Below are 10580 nucleotides of genomic sequence, written 5' to 3' on the forward strand. Positions count from 1 at the left end.
GGTCCGCGCGCGCCAGCCGCGGCTCCTGGCTCCCTGCGCGCTCTCTCCGGTCCGGCCTCTCTAGCTCCGCCCGCAGTGCGTGCGCCCGCCTCTGACTCGAGTGAGTAGGGGCGGTGGGGGCGTCTCCTCCTAGCAGTCCACCCTGGGGGAGGGGGTTCCCACTGCCACCTGGGTCCTGCGGCCACCCTTCCTGTAGTCTCACGTCCCCAGCCTGGCCCGCGTTTGCGCTCCCACGCGTCCTCCTACCTTGCGCCTCAGTTTCTCCCAGCCACCCCCCGACCCCCAACACACCTGCTGTATTCCCCGCGGCCGCCCAGGCCCTGCCTTTGGATCCCAGCCCGCGGGGCAGGTAAATAGCCCTGAGTAACCTTTAATTTCTCAATACTGGTGCCTCTAGAGGAGAGGCGGCGTCGGGAATTTAGCGTAGCTATTTAATCCACCTTTTAGCAGCCTGGGCCCCCCCCCACCCCCTCACCTGGAGCGGGTCCTCTCTCCGCCGTTGGGAAAGGGGTCTGATCTCTGGGTCTCCTGGGTCTCGAGGGTGCAAGCCGAGCCCGACCTTCAAGGGGCTGGTCGAGTTAGGTGGGGGCTTCTGCAGTTCCCCCGGGCCCTCATTTGTCCCCTTATTCCGAACAGAGCTCCTGGCATCCCCATTGTTTGGTGGTCTCTGCCCACCAAGTACCAAACCTTAAATGTTTAACGGACGGTAAGGAAATGTCACTCGATCTCATTTTTCCAGAACTTTCTACCAGTCAGGTATAAATTAAGATGCCAGAACGTTTGGTTGTGAAATTCTGCAACAGGTCCTGAAAGTCCCCTACTGGGTTCCAAGCTGGATTCAAGAGCTCCACGTAGTCACCCCCCACCCCCCGGGGGGAGGGGAAGGCTCTCTAAACCAGCGGTTTCCCCTCCCCCTTCGAAGCTGGGATGTATGTTGAAAGATAGTGGTTTAAATGGTTACTGGAAATTTTAGCCTGTTTTATTTGCAGTTGGAACACATTTTATCGTTATAAAGAAAATCTCTTTGAGGTGGCAGTTTTAAAACTTGGACTGTGAAAAATCTCTTTAGTTATTGACCTTCCTAATGGACCTGTTTTAAAGCTCTGTTTAAAACAAAACAAAACCCAAGACTTCATTCAAATAGGACAACCATGAAATTGGCTATACTTTGACCCAAAATTTTCAGGAAAGAATTGGTGATAGATTTTTAAAAGGGGGAAATCTCACATAACTTCAAAACTACATAGCAAAGTATTAGTGATTTTATGAAGTACTACCCGGTCTTCACTATTCTTAAGTTGATTGTCACTGACTCTTTTATCACTAGTTCTCAGGGTCCTTCATCCTCAGCATTCGGTTTAGAGCACTGCAGAGGCAAAATCTACATCATGAATCTGTGAAACTGTGTTTGCTTGTGTGCCTTGGTTGGATTAGAACCTCTACTGGTTAAGTGAAGGAAGGAGAGAATAAGGTGCAATTGTTGGGAGCAAAGATTTAATTTGACTCAGCAATAGATATTTTAGATTTGATATAAAGTTTTTATTATGAATTTTTAATGGATTCTTTCCAATGTATTCAGTGAATTTTGATAAGTACTATGTTGAAAGCAGTACTGATTGGAGGCCTCTCCTCGTGAAATTGCAGAGTCACCCAGATTTGGGTGAAATTGTATTTTATCCTAAAACAGAATGTTAATATAGAAAAAAAAATCAAGAAATGAGGAGCTTTCAAAATCTGGGTCTAGATGCAACCCTGTTCCTAAACAGCTGTAGAGATCTGGGTATCTAGTTTTTTTTGTCTATGTTAAAAATGACATGCATCAAATTAGATGGTGAGAGAGAGCCCTCTAAGGGAAAGGAGGCATGACAAGGCAGGAAGGGCAGAAATGAACCACTCTGGCCAGAATTCACATTCCAGCAGCAGCACCCATTGGCTTAGTGCCCTCAAGCAAGTTAACTTTATTCTCTGGTCTTGATTACTTGTCCTGTAAGATGGGTATAATAGCACATACCTTAAAGGGTTGTTGTAAGGAATATAAATGTGTGAACAAATTTCCAGCATGGGAGAAATTTCTTGGGATTAGATAACATTCTGCACTTTTCTAAATATACATGGGAAATGAATAGCAGTGAAAGTGTCTTCTGGGAGAAAGCTGACTCAGACTTGTCTCAGTATCTCCTAAGCCTTGCCAAGGGGCCAGCTTTTCTCCCTTTGTGAATATTCACAGGTTTTCCTCAAGGCACCATATTATTTCCTGGGCTGATATTTTACAGCTGTCTCTTGAGTTCTTTTGGACTGGGATCTTCATACTCCCTTGGGGCCTCAATTATCTAGGTGTGGATTTCTAACTGTTTCTGAGTCACAGACCTCTTGACAGCCCTGTGAAGCCTCTGGGTCCCTTCTCAAAATTCTTTTAAGTTCTTAAGATAAAGTACATGGTACTGAATTTACTGATGCCAACCCAGACTTTAAAGGAATCTGTGGACTCGGTTAAGAGTCCGGATTTAGAGGAGTGTCTATCAGTCTGAATTTGAGAGAAGCCAGCTTCAATTTGTAAAAATTTTATTGTTAAATCACAGAGGAAGAACCAACCAGTATCCCACCTATATTATGAATCACTTGCAAATGATATCAGATTCCTTGCATTTTTGTTTAAGATCTCATTGTGCCAACACTGCTAATTGTCTATGATTAATGAAAAAAAGACAGACACCCTGAAGGACCTCAAAGTTCACTCTAGTAAAGAAACTTTCATGGTGGCTTCACAAAGGAGAAAAATAGAAAATTGAGACCTTATTTAGTACATAGAAGTGCAGGAAATACCCAGCTTAAAAAGAACCTGTGCCATAGAAGGAGGACAGTACTACTATATTTCTATTGCTAGCAGTGGCTTAGTTTTAACAAACACTATTAATTTGGGGCTGGGGCTAGGGCTGGGGCTGTAGCTCAGTGGCAGAGCGCTTGCCTAGCATGCGTGAGGTACTAGGTTTGATCCTCAGTACCACATAAAAATAAACAAATAAAGTAAAGGCATCTGTCCATCTACAACTACAAATAAATAAATAAATAAAACTAGTAATTTGGAATTGGGATTTTATTGGTATTTGTTTTTAAGTTGAATTAGTAATTTTTTTTGGATTCATAGTTATGAATCACTTAATATCTCTCTGTCTCAGGTTTGCTCTATATAAAGTGGGAATAATGGTAATTAATGCCTAGGATTAAATTAATAAGCAAACTATTTAACATGATTAAAGGATACAGTAAACTTTATAAAGTACTTTTAATTATTACTACCTGTCACATGGCAGACGCTATTCCAAGTGTTCTACGTATATTGCTTATTCACAGAATTGCCTTATGATATAAATAAGCATTGTTTCCATTTTTAAAAAAAGGAAAGTAGCAGATCAAATAACCAACTTGTGATTATTTGGCAAATAGATAGGGGTCTTAGCATTTAATTCTAGGTCTAGCTCCATGTGAAAATCATGTAAATGATAAATTATTGGCATAGTTAACTATCTTGTAGTTTGCACAGATTATGGATTGCTATGGCAGATGCCAGGGGTCAGGATTACCAAGTTTATAGCATAGTTGCATTTTAATTACAGTATGTGATTTGGCATACTGTAGTAATCCAGATTTGTGTCAAGAATTTTGCTGTACTCCAAGCTGAAGACATAAGTGGTTAATAGCATATAGAATTAGTTAGAATGGTAAAGCTGAAGTAAACACAGAAGGGTTTATTAGGTAGAAGGAAGGTTTTCCTCTTGGTGAGGTTAACAGCTTTTTGGTAGAAAGAAGTAGTTTGGATGTGAGATTGACATGCAGAAGCCACTAGCCACTTAGCTGGGTGAATGAAGATTGAATGGAGAGAGGTACATTCCTCTGTTTGTTGTTTGGTAAATCAAGTACTTATAATTCACAGTGATTCAGATGGCCTCAGTACTCACTGTTCTTTGCAGAAAATCAGATGTAGGAGTTTGGGGACAGCTTGTAATTCTGGAGACAAAACATGAGCCTGATTTGATGCTTTGGAAGTTACTTTGGAGATCAGTGACCTCAGCAAGTCACCTAACAATGGAACCTGGTAGCCATATTCAGGTCAAGGAGTGCTTCTGAAGGAAAAGGAAGCCAACACGTGTGGCATACTGGCATTTTTCCAGGTACTTTGCAAATGCTATCTCATTAAATCTTTACAACCACCTGTGAGATAGTTCTCATTCATTTTCACATTTCAGCTAAAGAAGTTGAGGCTCAGAGTTTAAAGAACTTGGCCAGCTGCTAACTGACTTTCATATTTAAGTCTGCCTAATTCTTGAGTTCCATATTCTTTCTTGCTGTGGTTTCCATGGCAGACATTACTAATCACAATAATTTTTAATGCAGGTCAATGACTGAACTTCACAGTCGTCTTCAGCATAGTCACAGGAATCCACTGTCAGAGGATCTGCAAGATGAAACTGTTTTGCCATTCCTACAAAATGAAAACCATGCATACTTCTTTTTTTTTAAAGATCAATAAATTTAATTGCATTTTAAAAATACATATGTATATATAGCATTTTACCATATGGAAGAAAAGTCAAGAGATGAATGACAAATCTAGGGAAATATTGGCAATTCATAGCACATAGGGCTAATTCTTTTGAGTACTAAAAGATCTACCCCAAATCAATAAGAAAAAGATAAATATCCAAAGAAAAAACAAAAAGGATATAATGAATAACTCTAAAACATATGAAAATATGTTCTACACTACTCATAATAAATAAAAATAAATTATAATCACTAGATATCATTTTTCAAGTATTAGTTTTCACATACTGAAAGGCTTGAAATAACATTCAGTTGAGAGTGAAGAAACAGCAGTCTCATAATGGTATTAAGAATATGACCAGTTAGAAATGTACTGTAATAATTCAGGGTAGTTATATTCTATAAGGTTGTAATGAACATTGAATTTACAAATACTGAGCCATTGCTCTTAGGAGAAACAAAGGGGTAGGTTACTGTGGGCCTCTGGTTACATTTTCAACAACTTATCAATAAATACCCTTATTTTTATGTGTGTTTCTGTTTAAAGAAACCTTTTTAAAATATTTTTATTTTTATTTTTTTCTCCACATTTTTGGATTGGTACATTATTGTACATACTGATGGAATTTGTTGTTACATATTTGTCCATTCACACAATACACAGTATGACAATATAATTTGTTTTAACATACATTTTCTTGCAAATAATTAATTTAACACAGTATTTCTTTATAATAACCTTACCTAAGAAAGGCTTAACATTTTCTTGGCCCTACATAATGTGCCTATAAATTTCTTTGGCTCTAAAAAGTCTTATAACAAATGCTGTACTCTATGCCTTTTAATTTGGTCATCATTTCATGACTCCACACAATCAGCTGCCTTTCCATATCTTCATGCATAGATGTTACTTTAGCATTTTCTGAAGAAGCCTCACATAGAGATTGGTGAATTTCTCTTTCCCAGATGGACTGTGTTGTTTGTTCATTAGCAATAATGACTCCACAGCCATGAGCACTGTAGCTTGAGCCCAGGAGAGGTTATCTAACATGTATGGAAACCATGTAGACTTCTAAAGGCCTTTTCTATGTGCCTCTTTGTCATTGGTTATGTTGTATTGCCATCATTTATTTACATGTTTTTCCCACCAGTGTAAACACCCTGAGAATCAGACATCCTTCCTCATAACCATTTTATCCTCAGCTTCTATCTCAGTATATGGCTCATGACACTTTTTTTTTTTTTTTTTTTTTTTTTTTNAAAAAATCAAGAAATGAGGAGCTTTCAAAATCTGGGTCTAGATGCAACCCTGTTCCTAAACAGCTGTAGAGATCTGGGTATCTAGTTTTTTTTGTGGTACTGGGGATTGAACCCAGGGCTTTGCACATTAGGGAAGCACTCTATCATTGAGGAACATCTCCAGTCCCAGTGTATGGCTTTTAAAATGCTGTATTACATTTATAGGAGAGCTTCCCAAACAGTAAAGCACTGTGCAGTGTTTATAAGCTGCCCCTAACAGTTACTTGAGATACAGAAATGAAGTCAGAAGTTAGCTGGATGAGGGAGGGAAGGAAGGCAGTTGCCTTGATGGGAAGGGGTTGGGGCATAATGAGAGACTAGATATGTACTGTATGGGATGGGGAGGGGAAGTGAGTATTGATAATGAATGTTGAACATTGTGAAATATTGGTAATAGACTAATCATTTATTGAGTGCCTGTCTCAGTAAATTCTTGTAACTATAAAGAAGGTACACTTATCTTCATTTTACATAAAAGGGAAATGACACTATGTTGGCTGCAGAACTCATGCTCTTAATTTGCTTTTAGGCAAAACTGTCTTAAAAGCCAGGTTAAGGATTTGGCTTCAGTAGGAGAAGAGACATGGACCATGTAGTGGATCACCAAGACATGGAGAGGCCGTCCTTGGCTCAGCATGTTCACTAGCTAAAGGAAGTAGACTGAGTAGGGAGTTTGGGTAGCAGAATAAAAACGTTTTAGGACAGGCATCAAGTAAAGCTTATTTTCTAATTAACTGCAGCTCTCAAATACTAGCCTTTTAAAAATCATTGTAATTAGGGACACTGCTACAAATTTATGTTCTTTACATAACACTCTTTCTTGGCTCATGATAAAACTGATTTATAAAAATTTTCACTTTTGAGGAATTGAATCATAGCCAGGTTCTAGTGTAATAACAAAACCTTCTATGTAGTAACACAGTGTCAGAGCTTCTGGAAGCATTTAAAATCTGGGTTTATGGAGAGACTCACTCCAGACCTTCAGTACTAGATCAAGTAACAAACTAAGTAGTCACAAATAGACTTGAAATGTATGAATTCAGGCAGGTCACTCAGATTAAAGTAAATGCAGCGCCTATAGTATAAGAATGACTCGTATGGTCACTTTGTGGCACTCAGTTGGTTACCTAGAGAATAGTTAACTTTACCACAAGGTGAGTCAGATTTAGATGATAGTAATTTCCTTGAAGGGTAAGTCTTGGGAATTTTGGGTGGTGCCTTAGACTGGGGAGAGGCAGGAAGGAGTGATTGCACATAGGTGTTCAATTGTAAATCAAGTGTTTTACTGTAATGCAGTGGGTAAATCCTAGTGCTGGAACTCTGTCAGACTCTGAAAACCAAAGAACAAGACTAAATATTGTTACTAGACAAATCATTTATTTAAACCTATGTTTGGCCTATTTTCTGAGATATGTGTAAAGTGGGATTTTATTTCTGCTCTTGCCATTCTAGAAATTAATACATAAGATTTGGGAAACGCATGCAGTCCACATAGCTCAGTGCAGATCCAGTTTGCTGTGATTAATGGCAGCTGTTGTGGAGTACTGCCGCCAAAGGCTTACAAGAAAAATGAGGCCTCACATTTTTTTCAATATGTACAGCAATGCCAAGAGTGACAGAATTGGAAGATCATCACACATCCTCCTGCCAAATTCAGGAAACGTCCTTAGGGGTTCAGCCTAAAAGTGTAAATTTGAACTTCATTTCTTAATCACCACTGTAGGTGGAGCTGTTGTTATTACACTTCAGTGTATTTTAATGTCCCAGACAAAAAGGTTTGAGTGATTAACCTACTGATTTTTTCCCTACCCTCTTTGCAGCTCTGCAGCTGTGCTCTTTAGGGGTGGTTCAGTGGGTTTTCCTATTGGAGTACTGATTTTTATCTTCACAATACTCTGTTTCCCCATATATAAGATAAGAAAACTAACCTCAAGTTGAACAATATTATAGTAGTTGAGTTAACCCAAGTCTGTCTAAACCAATCAGCCTACCTATTCTTCCTTCTTTCCATTATGAAATATTTCAGATATACAAAATAGAGAATAATTTAAAAGAAAACCCAAAGGTAACTACCCACTATCCATCCTAAAAAAGAAAACATCAATTCAGCTGAGGCTTTCTGAAAATGCTCTAGTACATTATTTGTCTGTGTGCCAGAAAAGGTTATTTTAGAACTTAGGAAAGCCCTTAAACTGGATGGAACAGTGTTTTGATATATGCCAATTGTCTGGTAGGTGGTGTGGGAAATACAGAGATGTGGTCCTCACCTCAATGGACAGAAGTTTCTAACATGGTACATTGACTGCTTTGAAACATGGTAGGCATTTCCTGAAAGCTGACACTTCCACATTTGGCTAGTGTGGCACGTACAGTAGAAATTAAAGACAACTTACAACAAGGAAATTTACAGTAATTCTGAGTTACATAAGAAAAAGGAATGCTGTTTCCTCCTTTTAAAAAAATCTAGGCGGCTCTTCACTAGCAAGAGAAGAACATAAAGTGATTAGTTGGGTTTTTAAAATTTTATTTTCAAATATTATTCAAAGACTGTCTTATTTTAACCTTGATCCTAATAGAAATCTGACTCCTTAATGGTGATTGCTGCAAAGTAAGTGTGTGTGAAAATGAAAGGTACCAGATATTAAACACTTCTTCACCTTCTAATAAAAGAAATGCCTCAACAATAGCAAAGTATTTTAAGAGCCAGCTGATGCTGGGATCCAGTTCAAATAATTGTAGTGTCTACATGTACAGCCCAGACTCCCATCTTTTGTAGTCTTAGGACTCATGAGGGAACCTGTTGGGTGTCTGTTGTGTCCATGAGTATTAAGTCAGTGTCACTGATTGCACTCTAAACTGAAGCCAGCAGAGGCTGGTGGGGCCAAAGCTCTGTGTCTTAGGTTTGGCAGCAGGCTCAAGTTTCATTCTAGGTTTAAATAATAGAGCACCTTTCATCAGGAAAGAGAATAAAAGATTTATGCAGCTACACAAAGGAAAGCTTGCAAGTATACTGTGTTGTGGCAACATATTGATCCTATGTGGATTCCTTCAGAGTAAGGATGGTAACACTGTGGATCCTTGGAATTCCTTGTTCCTATCTGCAAACTGATTTTGACAGTTCAGTGATTTTATTTTATCAATTGTGTGTGAATGTGTGTGTGTGTGTGTGGGGGGGGGAGCTATGTGTAGATGTTGTTTGATTCTAGGAGCAGAAGTTCTAATTCCAAAGTGCCTAAAAGGGAATTTATTGGCTCACATAACTGAGTGCAGGGTAAGATGAGGCACAGCTGAATTGGGACTGAAGGGCTCTTGTTTCCTCTATGCTAGATTCATTCATCGGTACTTCTATAGTGGCTAGGCTGCTGCAAACACCTTTACCTCTTATTCACAAAGCTCTAAATCAAAGCTCTGGGTTTAAATTTCAGTAAATTGGAATTGGTTATGTACCCATTCCTAAACTAGTAACTACAACAAGAAGGGGGAGTGCATTGATCTGACTGGCAATGACTGAGTCACATACCCAGCCCTGGAGTTTGAGGTTGCTATGGTTTGAGTGGTTTTATCCCTTCCAGAACTTGTTGAAATTTAATCTCTAATAACAGGATCCAGAGGTAGGGCCTAAAAAAAGGAATTTAGGAATGAAAGGATTAATACCACTATAAATAAGGCTTATGGGGCTGGGTAGGTGGGGTTCTCTGCGCTTCTGTTACATGAGGACAAAGCCTTTCTCCTCTGGAGGTACCATCTTGGAAATGGAGACCAGGGCTTGCCCAGACACAAAACCTGGTGTCTTGATATTAGAGTTCCCTGCCCCCCAAACTGAGAAATAAATACCTGTTCTTTATAAATTACCCAGTCTCAAGTATTCTTTTATGGTAGCATTAAACAGGCTGAGACCGGGATAGAGTCAATATTATCTAAACCAAACTATTTGTGGTAAAGGACTGTGTAGGAATCCATCTCGACTTAACTATAGCCATGCTGGACATGACCTCACTTTTGTCTACCAGATGGCCCTGGCATACACCCAGAGCCCTATAGGACCAAGTCATTAAGATAGTTAGCTGAGCCAGCTGTTGATGCCTGGAATGTTTCTTAACAAACATTGGACATGTTAATCAATTTTGAGAAAGGCCAGGTACATTCCAGTTGGCCATAGTCCACCTTTGTCTCAGTGTAGCATATAAATCCTTACTACCTCCCTTGAGGTATGGGGATCCTCCTTTCTGCTGCCCAAGACAGGTTTCTATCAGTAAGTCTCCCTACAAATTACGCTTTGTACAGTCCTGGATCTGTGTGCCTCTTCTTTGGTCTTTTTACCCCTTTCACCTTTGGTGACTGTTTTTCTCATAGAACAGGAACAGATTTTTCAAAAAAAAAAAATGTTTTTAAAATTTCCAAGTACAAGTCCATCCGGATATCATGCTCTTGGTCATTGTGGCATAATACATAAAAATTTTTGTTAGTTCCTTTTCTTTTGTAGTAACAGGATTATATATAATCCAGTCTCGGGTATTCTGTTACTACTTATTTGGCTTATAGTTCAGGAGGCTGGGAAGTCCAAGATTGGGCACCAGCATCTATCTCCCTGGCTTCTGGTAAGGCCATGTGCTATTGCATGCATGGTGGAAAAGTGGAAGGGCAAGCAGGTGCATCCAAAGACAGGATGAGAGAAGACCTTATCACAACTCTCTAGTGTGATAACCCACTCTTTTTTTTTTTTTTTTTTTTTTTTTTTT

At 39.3% G+C, this 10580-nt stretch overlaps 1 protein-coding gene across 2 annotated transcripts in view; it reads left to right on the forward strand.

Annotated features, from left to right (window-relative positions):
• Nucleotides 1-10580, forward strand: part of Csrp2 (cysteine and glycine rich protein 2) — an 18779-nt gene continuing 8199 nt past the window's right edge. Inside the window, exon 1 of one of the 2 annotated variants that reach the window (XM_015482970.2) lies at nucleotides 1-100. The gene's annotated coding sequence lies outside the window, so the exon portion shown is untranslated. Of the gene's footprint in view, nucleotides 101-184; nucleotides 350-10580 lie in introns of those variants that run through there. The other variant, XM_048804737.1, reaches the window with a different exon arrangement.

Source organism: Marmota marmota, unplaced genomic scaffold (genome assembly GCF_001458135.2).
Source record: "Marmota marmota marmota unplaced genomic scaffold, marMar, whole genome shotgun sequence".
Taxonomy (NCBI): domain Eukaryota; kingdom Metazoa; phylum Chordata; class Mammalia; order Rodentia; family Sciuridae; genus Marmota; species Marmota marmota.